The sequence below is a fragment of the Callithrix jacchus genome, chromosome 18 (assembly GCF_049354715.1).
Source record: "Callithrix jacchus isolate 240 chromosome 18, calJac240_pri, whole genome shotgun sequence".
In the NCBI taxonomy this organism is placed as follows: Eukaryota; Metazoa; Chordata; class Mammalia; order Primates; family Cebidae; genus Callithrix; species Callithrix jacchus.
The window spans coordinates 48,057,553-48,070,988 of NC_133519.1; the positions used below are offsets into that span (position 1 = coordinate 48,057,553).

Sequence of the window (13,436 nt, forward strand, 5' to 3'; positions counted from 1 at the left end):
ATTTGCAGCCTGACAATGTGGTAGAAGAAAAAAAACCCATTTTCTTTAGAAGAAATTGAAGCTAGCTGCAGAAATTTGCATAAGTAAGCAGTAGCTGAATGTTAATCCCCAAGACAATGGGGAAAATGTCTCCAGGGCATGTCAGAGGTCTTCTTGGCAAGCCCAGAAGCCTAGGAGAAAATGCTTTTGTTAGCCAGGCCCCACGTCCCTGTGTTGTATGCAAACAGGAACTTGGTGCCCTGTGTCCCACTCCAGTTGTGACTAATAGGGACCAAGGTACAATTTTGGCTGTTGCCTCAGAGGGTGGAACCCCCAAGCCTTAACAGCTTCCACATAGTGTTGAGCCTGTGGGTGCACAAAATCAAGAATTAAGGTTTGGGACCTCTGCGTAGATTTCAAAAGATGTATGGAAAAGCCTGGATGCCCAGGCAAAAGTTTGCTACGGGGCTGAGGCCCTCAAGAAGAATCTCTGCTAGGGGTGTGTGGAAGGTAAATTTGGGGTTAGAACACCCACACAGTGTCTTTACTGGGACACCACCTAGTGGTGCTGTGAGAAGAGGGCCATTGATTGCCCTCTAAACCCCAGAATTGTAGATCTACTGACAGCTTGAACCATGCACCTGAAAAAGCCACCGATACTCAATGCCAGCCTGTGAAATCAGCCAGGAGGGAGGCTGTACCCTGCAAAACCACAGAAGTGGAGCTGCCCAAGACTGTGGGAACCTCCCTCTTGTACCAGCATGACCTGTATGTGAGACATGGAGTCAATGGGAATCATTTCAGAACTTTAAGATTCATCTGCCCTGCTGGATTTTGGACTTGTATGGAGACTATAGTCCCTTTGTTTTGGTAAATTTCTCCCATTTGGAATGGCTCTATTTACCCGATGCCTGTACTCTCATTGTATGTAGGAAGTAACTACCTAGCTGTTACTATACAGGCTTATAAGCAGAAGGGACTTGCCTTGTCTCAGATGAGACTTTGGACGGCGGACTTTTGAGTTAATGCCAAAGTGAGTTAAGACTTTGGGGGACTGCTGGGAAGACATGATTGGTTTTGAAATGTGAGGACATGATATTTGGGAGGGGCCAGGGTAGAATGATATGGTTTGGCTGTGTTCCCACCCAAATCTCATCTTGAATTCCCACATGTTGTGGGAGGGACCTGGTGGGAAGTAATTGTATCATAGGGGCATGTCTTTCCCATGCTGTTCTAACAGTGAGTAAGTCTCCTGAGATCTGGTGGTTCCAAAAGGAGAAGCTTCCATAAACAAGCTCTGTGTTTTAGCCTGCCACCTTCCACGTAAGATGTGACTTGCTCCTCCTTGCCTTCTGCCATGGAACTTTAAGTCCAATTAAACCTCTTTGTTTTATAAATTGCCAAAGCTTGGGTATCTCTTTATCAGCAGCATGAAAATGGACTAATACATAATCTTCACAAAAATATTATAGTACATTTGATTAATCCCATTTTAAGGAGGGGGAAACTCTGACAGACAGTTTAAGGCCAGGGTCAAAGATTTGATTTAAACTTACACTACATTCATGGAGCATACATTTTGTAAATATTAGTTTGTGTGCATGTAAGTATGGTCTGATTTTAAGTACTTCTAAAATAATGCCAAATACAAAAATTGATTTAACATACCAATATGTTTAGAAAACTCAAAAATATATATATATTTTTAAAGTACCAATGACTACTCCTGAAAATTCTAGAACAGTTTTATTTTAAAATTAAAAATCAGGCCAGGAACAGTAACTCAAATCTGTATTCCCAGTGCTTTGGGAGGCTGAGATGGGAGGATCACTCAAGGCCAAGAGTTAAAGATCAACCTGAGCAACATAGTGATCCTTCATCTCTACACAGAATTCCTAACTTAGCCAAGTGTGATGGCATGGGCTTGTGGTCCTATTTACTTGGGAGGACCACTTGAGCCCAGGAGTTTGAAGCTGCAGTGAACTATAATGGGGACATTGTACTCTAGCCTGCATGAGAGTGAGACTCTCTCTCAAAAAATAATAATAATTAATCAACTTGGTTTTCCCTTAGAAATTCATGTAATATCTTTGTTGAGTTAAGCATCCATTGAAAGAAAATAGAACATAAAACCTTTATAGTGTGGCTCACGCCTGTAATCCCAGCACTTTGGGAGGCCGAGGTGGGTGGATCATGAGGTCAAGAGATCGAGACCATCCTGGTCAACAAGGTGAAACCCCGTCTCTAATAAAAATACAAAAAATTAGCTGGGCATGGTGGCGTGTGCCTGTAATCCCAGCTACTCAGGAGGCTGAGGCAGGAGAATTGCCTGAACCCAGGAGGCGGAGGTTGTGGTGAGAAAGATCACGCCACTGCACTCCAGCCTGGGTAACAAGAGCGAAACTCCGACTCAAAAAAAAGCAAAAAACCTTTATAGTGCATAGTTTATATGTGTAATGCATCTTGACTCATTCTAACTGCATGACAATATTAATGCCTATTATTGACAATAATATATTGGTTTAATTCTGACAAAAGCACATTTTATGTTCTGTATCTAGACAAATTTGCTAGTGAATCCCATAATGTAATTCTATAATTTATCATAAGGAAAGAAAAAATAAACAAAAGCTATAAAGTACTCTGTGGAATTTTGACACCCTTGAGGAACACAGCCATTCTAAAATCATATTAAGAATTTTTGCAAAAGTAAAGGAAATGTAGGGAAATATTGCCTTCAAATGTTCTGTGTATTTTATTCACAGAGGTTTAATTCAAATCATAGCTGAGCCAGTGGTGTGGGTAGGTTAAAGGACATGTCTAAACTATTATCACATTAGCTAGAACAATTTCCTGTGACAAGCATTTTTAAAACTGAATAGCATGTGGAGCTAATTTCAGTTCAACATTCTATTTTGAATTTAGAAGTTCCCATATTCTCAAATCTGTCACAAAATTCTTAACTCTCCTAGCATATACTCCAAAGCTGCAATAAAAGTTCTGCTTTAAATATATCTCTTCTGACAAATCCTATTCCTATCCCTGACATGAGTGGTTTGGCAACTTATTTGAATGGACCTGTACCTTCTATTTACAGAATCGCATGTCACAGCCTAGATTTGCTAGAGACTCTTGACTTTAGGTGCCAGTAGAACATGCTGATTTTCCTAGGACCATGAAATCTTTGGGAATCCAGAACACCAATGAGAATTAGAAAAGAAAAATATCCAGAACAGGAAGTAATCCATTGCATTCCTATGGATCCATCCCAATGGCCTCTGAAGATTGAATCAGATTTTCTTGATGCATATGAGCAAATCCAATTCACTGTGCCATCTTTACATCATTAATTCTCAACATGTATACCCACAAGTGACATTCTCAATTGTGTTTATTGAGTTTAATCTGTAAAGGAGAAACGAAGGCTTACCAGAAAATAGTTTAAAATGCACATCTTGATTTGTCTTAATATATAATGGAAACTTTTATTTGGAATATAAATCTCAATTAAAAGCATTTTTCTTTATAATACTATGTTTTCATTATTGATGCACTAAGTACTTTTTTCCAAAATATGATGCATCCAGATGAATTTCCAAATATCAGTGACATGCAAACATGCTGATCTTTCATATTTTTATTTTTATTTATGTTTAATTGACAAATATATGTATTTATGGTATACAACATGATGTTTTCATATATGGATACTGTGAAACGGCTAAATCAAGTTGCTTGACATATAAATTACCTTACATACTTATTGTATTTTCATGGTGAGTACACTTCAAATCTACCAACTTAGCAATGATTAAAGCGTACAATGTATTATTATTAACTGTAGTCATCCCAATGCACAACAGATACCTTGAACTTATTACTCCTGCCCAGTTGAAATTGTGTGTTCATTGACCAATATCTCCCCAATGCCCTCACCTCACTCTTCAATCTTCTTGAATATCTTCCAGCTCTAAGAGTACATGCTTTGCCTTAAATGTGTGCCACACATTTTTAATTTTTCAGAGTCTATTCCTATTATATTACTTCTGGCTGAAGCATTTCAGGCAAATTGTGCTTTGACAGAAAGAAAACAAATACAGTTACAGCCAACTTATTAAGCCAAAGATTAAAAAATAAATAAAGCTAGTACGGCGATGACAGAGAGGAGAAGATATACGTGAAGTTCCTTCTTCCTGGTAGCCATTTTCTCTAACTACGTGATGATTTCTCTCCATGCAGAAATTATCAGAGTTGCTAAAACAACATAACATTTTTTACACACTGTCATATCATGTACATATGGGCTTACAATGCTTTATTAGAAGAAATGTTGGGAAAATATGTTATTTTCATTTAAGGATTTTCAAATATCCGGTTTTCCTTCCTCTGAAACCAATGTAACACCAGCAAGTCTACATTCTCATTCAGAGAGAAAGTAAGGCCCATCCCTGGGTGTCACAAGATGAGCTGCCTTTCTCCATCTCTTCAGTAACCTAGAAAGACATTTTCATTCAGCCCATGACCTGATGCTAGTTTAATTTTCTTCTACATGGGTGGAATTAACAGTGAGTTTTGCTAAGGTCTTCAATCACAAATTTCATTTACTGTCCATAGAAACAACCTACTTTTAAGAAAAATCAAATCAGTATTATCATCATCTAAATAGTGGAAAACTGAATTCCAGAGAAATAAAGTGATATGTTTGGAGTCATAGATGTAGTTACAGGTGCAGTGAGGACTACAATAAAGGTTTCTCATGCCAGGTCAGATGGCTTTCCACACTCCAAACTCTATTTTCATTAAGAAATTACAGCTACATAAATATTCCTGGAATCATGACACCGAAAAAAAGCCTATGCAGAAATAAAATATAAAGTTTATAGTAATATATACTACAAAAGAAGCTACGTGTCAAAAACCATTACCATTTATCTAGTGTATTTCTTTAAGGTGAAGAAAAAGAATGGAGTCAGATACTCTTTTTAATGTAATTATAAAATCAAACTTCTAAATTTCCTGATATATGAATTTTTGGTATGTGCCTGGAATCTACCAGATACCCCTTTTTAAAGGGATTAGCATTTAGGTGTTGATTGAAAGAAGTTATCATATTTCTGAAATATAGTCTTCATAACAGCAGTTGCATAGAACTAGTATACTATTTTAATCTGGAAAATAGTAGACACAAAATAAAAAACTATTAACAAACAAACAAAAAATGATTTTCAGTATCAGAGAGAGCCACGTGATTTTTAAAATGGGGGAAAAGTGGGAGGATCCGTAACTAAACATGGGACTCCCACATAATACACTAAATTCTACACAATAGTGAGGCTTTTTTTCTTCCAGAAGAAAATCAATCTGAAAATATTTCTGTATTAAAATGTAAAGTGAGCCTGAACTCTTTCCACTAACAGAACTCAACAGTGTAACCAATGCTTAGAGGCTGAGTGAGGTAGCAGAGATTAGTAGAATTGCTAAGGAGAAAAAAAAGCCAAGGGTAGTTTTCTCTTCTGGCCAACCTCACTGTTAATTTTTATCTTCTAAATTGTTCAGGGATAGTGCTCTATCATTTATCCCTTTCCTCTAGAGTGTCTTGAACTTCCCTCTTTTCCCACTAGATATGATTTCTTTTGGTTAATAAATATTTTTTGCACGTTCTTCCTAACTTATGAGAGGGCGACAGAGAGAAAGAGAGATGAGAAGGTAGGGAGAGAAAAATAATGGATAATAATGAATAAAATGGGGGGAAACCACTAAATTTCATGTCCCATTTGTAATACTAATTATTAAATGTCTTCTCTGTTTCTCATTAGGGCAAAGTCTCCTGACATGAGCACCACTGAAAGGTGATTTCTTTACTCACCCATTCACTGAAATTGTTGTGGCTAGTGTTACCAGTGGCCTAGGTCCTTTAGGACCCTAGACAAATCCTCAAAGGGCTGTACTTGTCTGAAGTTTGTTTCCCTTTTGCTGGATAGCGCTTATTTGTGATCTGATTCCACTCCATTCTGTGTTCCCTTTTGTGTCTCTGTGCGTTATTCAAATTCTGCCAATGAAACATACTTAGATGATTTTAGAAAGCAGAAGTAAAATGAGTTTCTTTCTCTGGCAGTGGCAGCTGCAGAGGCATGGGCTTTTGACAGACGTGTGGCTTAGTTCATTTTTTGCTGCTGTAATAGAATACTAGAGATTGTGTAACATAAAAACAATAGAAGTTCATCTGATTCACAGTTCCAGATGCTGGGACATCCAAGACTGAAGGCCCACAACTGGTGAGGACCTTCTTGCAGCATTTTAACATGGCAGAAGGCATTCCTTGACAAGAGAGCTCATGAGCGAGTAAGCCTCCAGCCTTTTTAACAATGTGTATTAATCCATGCAGGAGAGAGACTTCATGACCTACATACCTCTCATGAGGTGAGTTTGGAAGCATTTTTTCCTCTTCAATATTTTGAAAGGTTTCGAGAGGAACTGGCATTAATTCTTCTTGAAACACTTGGTAGAGTTCACCAGTGTAGATATCTGGTCCTGGCCTTTTCATTGTTGGGAGGTATTTGATTTAAGATTCAATCTCTTTACTCATCATTGGTTAAAGTATGCTGACTCTTCATCAGTCAGTCTTGGTAGGTTGTACATTTCAATGAATTTATTCATTTCTTCTAAGTCATCCAATATGTTGACATTTTGTTGTTTGTAATAGTTTCTTGTGATCCTTTGCATTTCTTGGCATAACTCGCAATGGCCCTTATTTATCATTTTATTTATTGGAGTTCTATTTTTTTTCTCATGGTTAGTCTAACCAAAGACTTTTCAATTTTGTCTTTCCAAAAAGAAAAAAAAAACACTTTGGTTTTATTGTTTTTATTTTAATTGTCTTTCTAGTCTCCAAATAAAAGAAAATATAGGGAAAAGCTCTTTGACCTTAGTCCCGACAATAATTTTTTTGGTTATGACAGCAAAAGCACAAGCAACAAAACCAAAAATAAATGTCAAACTATATCAAACCAAAAACCTTATGCATGGTAAAAAACTCAGCAAAACTAAAAAGCAGCATAAAATTGCAGACCTAGCAAACTGTTTAATACATGGTTTGCATTTATTAATTATTTGATGAATAAACAATGTCATGCTTTCTCTAAGAAGAATATAGTCATGGTTCATCTACTAATAATGAAGATCATGAACCGGTACTTCAAATTGCTCTAATGTTACATTATCAGAAAAGCCATAATTAGAATAGTCTGTATAACATTACTAGAATCATGTATGGCTTTTGCTTCAGTTCAAGCAAGGCCCACATTTCTGATGACTAGAAAAAAAAAAAAAACTTTTTTTTAAATGGTCAGGCTCTGTCACCCAGGCTGGAATGCACTGGTGTGATCTTGGCTCTGAAACCTCCGCCTCACAGGTTTAAGCAATCCTTTTACCTCAGCCTCCTCAGTTGGGATTACAGGCATGCACCACCAGATCTGGCCAATTGTTTTGTATGTTTAGCACCGATGAGGTTTCACCATGTTGGCCAGGCTTGTCTTGAACTCCTGACCCCAAGTGATCCATCCATCTCAGCCTCCCAAACTCCTGGGATTACATGCATGAGCCACAATACCCATATGACTAGAAGAATATCTGAAAACCATAGCAACATGAATTTATCATGATCAACTTTAAATACAGTGCCTTCAAGAATACTCTAAATGGCTTTGTTTGAAATGCGACATAGATTCTCCTCCACATTACCTGTGTCTTCAAAGATTTTCCAGTAGTTGTTCAAGGCAATCTCTATGCAGTATCCCAGAACTTCACTGATAAAATTTGCACTTAAAGTCTGTAAATAATGTATAGTTCAATCCTTGATTATGAAGGATATTTTAACCTTACCTTATGTAGGTTCAGTATCTTTTTTCTTCCAATGCAATATTTTATAATGTTCGTTCAGTTACCTATAATGAGTAATAGGGTTGTTATAGAGAAAAGGGTTTTAATGGAACATTTGTACAGTGACATTGTTTGTGCCCTCTTCCCCCACCCCATTCCCCTTGGATCACTTTCTCAGCTCAGGGCCCGCTGCAAGTTTCTGTACACTTTTTTTTTATGTGAATGCCTTTGAGCACTGGAGTTGCCTGTGTATGAAAAACCAGAAATGCTGAAAAAAATTTGTGCCTATATTTATTTATCCAACAGTGATTATAGACAATTACTGACAGATTTGGGATTATAAAACCCAGGTCCTTTTCCTCCAGGTAGGATACACTGTGGCATATGATTCACTCTTCAGAGTTTCCTGAGAGATCAGTTTGCATCTGAAATTTCATCAGAAATTATGATTGTTCAATACCTTCTCTTCTTAATTACAGTAATATAATATTTATATGTAAAAATAAGTTGTTTTGTTTATGCAAACTGAAACTGTATTAGATGTATAATCTAAGGAATTTTCTAGAAGCTTATTTTAATTTTTTTGGGTAATATTTTCTTTTAGTTTTCTCATGATTTAATGATAAATAATATATTTGTGAGTATCCCCATGTCCTACATGGTACTGACTAATTCTTTAGAGCATGCAGAGCCTAGAATGATTATGTCTTCAGACTTTTATTTTTATTTTTACGTTACAGCTCTAATATACAAATAAACTGTTTGCTCTAAAGTCAGTAGCAAATGTGGTCGTGAGAAGAGATAAGATTTAATTTAAAAATATACTTCTTGTTTTGAAGAAAGTGTTTATTTTCACCCTCATTATTTTGGAGAAATATCAAAATGTTTTCTTGCTATTTGCTTTTCTCTCTCCTTCAACTAGATTGGGCAGATTTTTTTTTTCTTTACATGAAATAGCCACACTAGTCAGCATGTTCAAATGCTTTTAAAGTCTCATCACTTTAAGTTCGATTGCTTTAAACATCTGACAACTGTGCGTATAGTTTATGGAAACTAACAAACTTGAAAACCAGTAGTCAGTAGTTAAATACAAGTTTTACTCTGAAAAAAAATGCTAAATTTTGATCATTGTTTTGAAAATCTGGCAAATACTCAAGAGCAACTAGCGGAAGAAAAAAAAAACGTATGCAGTAGCTTCTTAGATTTTTTCCCCCAAAACCAAAGTATCTTAATAGCTGATTTTCAGGTAAGATCTTGATCTTCGGCCTCCATGTTTGGGTCCCTTCCAGGAACACCCCCTTGGTGGAAGCCGTCTTTCCCTCTCCTGGATTTCCCCTCTGGAGTCCCCTCCCACACTCGCTCGTGGAAGCCTGTCTTCCCTCCTAAACTCCATCTCTCTATTCCCTTCCACTCAGTGTGGAAGCTGCTTTCCTCTCCTGGGTTCCATCTTTCTGGATTCTCTCACTCGGTGAGAGTCAGCTGTTTCTTTCTCTCTCCTTCTCCTGTTTCTCTCTCTAAATAAATCACTTTCTACAAACACTTTTGAGTCCGGTATTTACTGCGCGCTGCGCCGCGGTCTCCTCACCCATTCTTGGGCAGTGATTGACCGAGAACCTGGAGAAACGTCCTCTCAGGGGAGCTGAGGGGGCACCCCTGAACCCCAATATTACATTTTGGCGAGCCAGTCAGGAGAGGGGTTCACCAGAAAAAGGGGTACAGCCAGAGAAAAAGACTTCAAAATCGTGAGTAAAACCGGCCCCATCCTGTCCTGTCTCTTAACACCGGAGCAGCAGTGCCAAGCTGCGGCCGCAGCCCAGTCAGGATTAAAAGCACAGTTTTTTTTGTTTGTTTGTTTTGTTTTTTTTTTTTTACCTCCAAGCTCTCTCTCTGCTCTTCTCTCCTTCTCTATCCTTCGGATATTATCTCTGGGACCAAAACCTGCAGGAGCCTGAGGGCTGGAAAAACTGACCACACCCGCTTTCCACTCCTCGCCCGCCGGAAACGGCCCAGCCGCACGGCGGAAGTCAGCGCCCAGAGGTCAGCCAGAGGAAAAGCAGCGGGGAGGGGCGAGGTGCGGCCCGAGGCCTGCAGGGGTCCAGGGAGCACCGTGGCCTGGTGCATGGCCCGGCAGGCCTCTCCTGTGTTCCCCAGTCCCAGGCAGCAGGATCGAAAAGCTACCCAGGACGTTCACCAGGTGGCCGCAGGGGAATGGCCCCACCGGGCACGTGGTTCTGGCGGGGTCAACATGGCGACTGAAAGCTGAGCGGGTGGGGGGAGTAAAAAGATCTTGATGTCACATACTAATGGTGAACTATGACTGAAATTCTGCTGAAATTGATAAACAAGAGGATAGATATCTTCAGAGGTAAAACAAAATGCATGATCTAAATTTTATTGGTTCTGCTAACCTAAAGGACTCCGGACAACTTACATAACCTTTATGTCCTTAATTTTCCATACATTTCTGTGAGAATGGTATTAAATTCGTAGAGATTCTACAAGTATGTCTCGACGTTGGAGGAGGTCTCCTGATGTTTAAGCTGGTCTCAAACTCCTGTACTCAAGCCACCCTCCTGTCTCACTCTCCCAACGTGCTGAGATTATAGGCATGAGCCACTGCACCTACTCTTTTTTAAAAAGAAATTCTCCATATGAGTAAAATCATACAGTGTTTGTTTTTTTGTGGCTTATTTCACTGAGCATAATGTACTCCCAGTTCATCCATGCTGTTGCAAATGGCAGAATCTCCTTCTTCTTATAGACTGAGTAGTATTCCATTACATACGTATCACAATATATAAAATGGATAAGGAAACTGTGATGTATGCATGTGCATCTATATGTCTATATACATATGTGCATACATATATATATATATATCCATCAATAGAAACTTTGGCTGTTTTTGTTTCTTGTCTACTATAAATAATGCTGCAGTGAATATGAAAGTACGAATATCTTTTCAACATAGTTATTTTATTTCTCTTGGATATATACCCAGCAGTGGGTATATAATGTTGAAAGTTAACATTCTCAGTTTAAAATAAGGCTCAAACTGAGCTATTGGCAATGAGAAGAAAAAGAAAGATGAGATGTGAGAGGTTCTTGTGAAGTAGATTTAACAGAAAGCTATGACAAGTGGATTAGATGATGAAGGTAAAAGTTGAGAATTTGATAAAATTTAAGAAGCAGCCATCTACATGCACCTGTGCCAGATGTTTTCACAAATACCACATGTGAGTTTCATAGTGCCTCTCTAATCTTATTATTTCTATTTTATAGGTGAGGATAATGAGGTCTACCAAGAAAAAGTAATTTGCTGAAGACTATGCTTGATGATAATCAGAACCAGTTTTTGAACTTCAATCCTTTTATCCATCCATACTTAGCTTGGTTCCAGTTTGAACTTTCTTCCTCAAGGGCTATAATCATTGGTCTAAATACCATAGAAATAATAATTTCAAAATGCTTTAAGCAATAAAAATATAATGTTAGGTTAGGCGTGGTGGCTCACATGTGTAATCCAAGCACTTTGGGAGGCCAAGGTGGGTAGATCACCTGAGGTCAGGAATTCGAGATCAGCCTGGCAAATATGGTGAAACCCTGTCTTTACCAAAAATGCAAAAAATTAGCCAGGTGTGGTGGTGGGTGTCTGTAATCTTACTCTGGAGGCTGAGGCAGGGGAATCCCTTGAACCCAGGCGGCAGAGGTTGCAGTGAGCCAAGATCTCACCATTGCACCTTAGCCTGGGCAACAAAAGCAAACCTCCATCTCTAAATATAAAATAAATATATATATATTTTGTTTTATATCTAGAAGTTGACTGAATACTAAATGCTCTGCTAATACCTCCCATTTACATAGTGACTTACAATATTCAGAACACTAGCAATAAATTGGCTTGTGAATATGTAAGGCAGATTCCATGAAAGAAATACTGCTCCTTGACCTACATTCCAGCTCTTTAATCTCCACCATCATCATCTCATTCTCTTATATTGGGGTTCAGGGGTTCAGGGTGCCCTTAGCTCCCCTGAGAAGATGTTTCTCCAGGTTCTTGGTCTCCTACCCTCTCACAAATGAGAGAGGGGACCACGGTGCAGTGCACAGTAAGTGCTGGACTCAAAAGTATTTGTAGAAAGTGATTTATTTAAGTAGAGAGAGAAAAAGGAGAGGAGAGAGAAAGAAACAGCTGACTCTCACACTGAGTGAGAGAATCCAGAAAGATGGAACCCAGGAGAGGAAAGCAGCTTCCATACTGAGTGGAAGGGAATAGAGAGAGAGATGGAGTTTAGGAGGGGAAGAAAGGCTTCCACGAAGGGACTCTTCCTGGAAGGAAACCCAAACATGGAATCCAAAGGAGTGTGGAAGAAGGGGACTTTTAACCTGAGAGGAACCCCCACCTTCTGTAAGAACCCTGGTCAATGAAAGGAGTTCCTTAGAACTGCCACTGGAGTGATTGACTCTTAGTTTCTTCCCACTCCTGTGAAATTTAAACATAAACTGTTAAATCTCCCAGATGGAGAGAGATGGGAGGAGGGTATGGTGCTGGGAAGTTCTTGCTCTTAAAAACTATGCCCCCTTGTGGACTCGGAAAGAAAACACCTTCCTTCAACCCCCTCCCCATTGGATATTTTAATAATACATAATTGTATTCGTTTGTTCTCATATTGCTACAAAGAAATACCTGAGACTGGGTAATTTAAATAGAAAGTTTTAATTGGCTCATGGTTCTGCGGGCTGTACAGAAAGCATATGGGATTCTGCTTCTGGGGAGGCCTCAGGAGCTTACAGTGATGGCAGAAGACAAAAGAGGAAGAGGCACTTCACCAGGCAAGATCAAGAGGAAGAGAGTTGGGGTTTGAGGGTTGCTACACATTTTTCAACAACCGGATCTCATGAGAACACACTCACCATCAAGAGAACAGTGCCAAGGGAGAGGTGTTAAACTACTCATGAGTCACTGTCCCTATGATCCAATCACCTCCCACCAGGCCTCAGCTCCAACACTGGGAATTACAATATGATGTGAGATTTGGGCGGGTACACAGAAACATATCATATCCAAGATTTAGCAATTTTCATGGAATTATTCAATCTGAGAATTTTAAAGTCTTAAAAGATATCAAATCTAATTCCCTCATTTAAAAGTAATAAAAATTTGCACAGATGACATAAGAGATTTATAAACTAGAATGAGTGGTACCAGTTCCTCTTTGTATGTCTGGTAGAATTTGGCTGTGAACCTGTCTGGACCTGGGCTTTTAATGCTCTCCCCATCAAGCTACCTATGACCCTCTTCACAGAACTGGAAAAAAACACCTTAAACTTCATATGGAACCAAAAGAGAACCTGCATAGCCACCACAATACTAAGCAAAAAGAACAAAGCTGGAGGCATCACACTACCTGATTTCAAACTATATTACAAGGCTACAATAATCAAAACAGCATGGCACTGGTACCAAAATAAAGATATAGGCCAATGGAACAGAACAGAGGCCTCAGAGGCAATGCCGCACATCTACAACCATCTGATCTTTGACAAACCTCACAAAAACAAGCAATGCAGAAAGGATT

General features: G+C 38.8%; 1 long non-coding RNA gene across 4 annotated transcripts in view; it reads right to left on the reverse strand.

Moving 5' to 3' along the window:
• LOC144580103 (uncharacterized) overlaps positions 1 to 9,876 on the reverse strand; it is a 122,815-nt gene extending 112,939 nt beyond the window's left edge. For all 4 annotated transcript variants that reach the window (XR_013529032.1, XR_013529030.1, XR_013529033.1 and 1 more), the window contains exons 1-2: positions 9,730 to 9,876; positions 7,861 to 7,922 (exon numbers count right to left, since the gene is read on the reverse strand). This is a non-coding gene — a long non-coding RNA (uncharacterized LOC144580103). The remainder of the gene's footprint in view (positions 1 to 7,860; positions 7,923 to 9,729) is intronic.
• Positions 9,877 to 13,436: the final 3,560 nt, after the last annotated feature.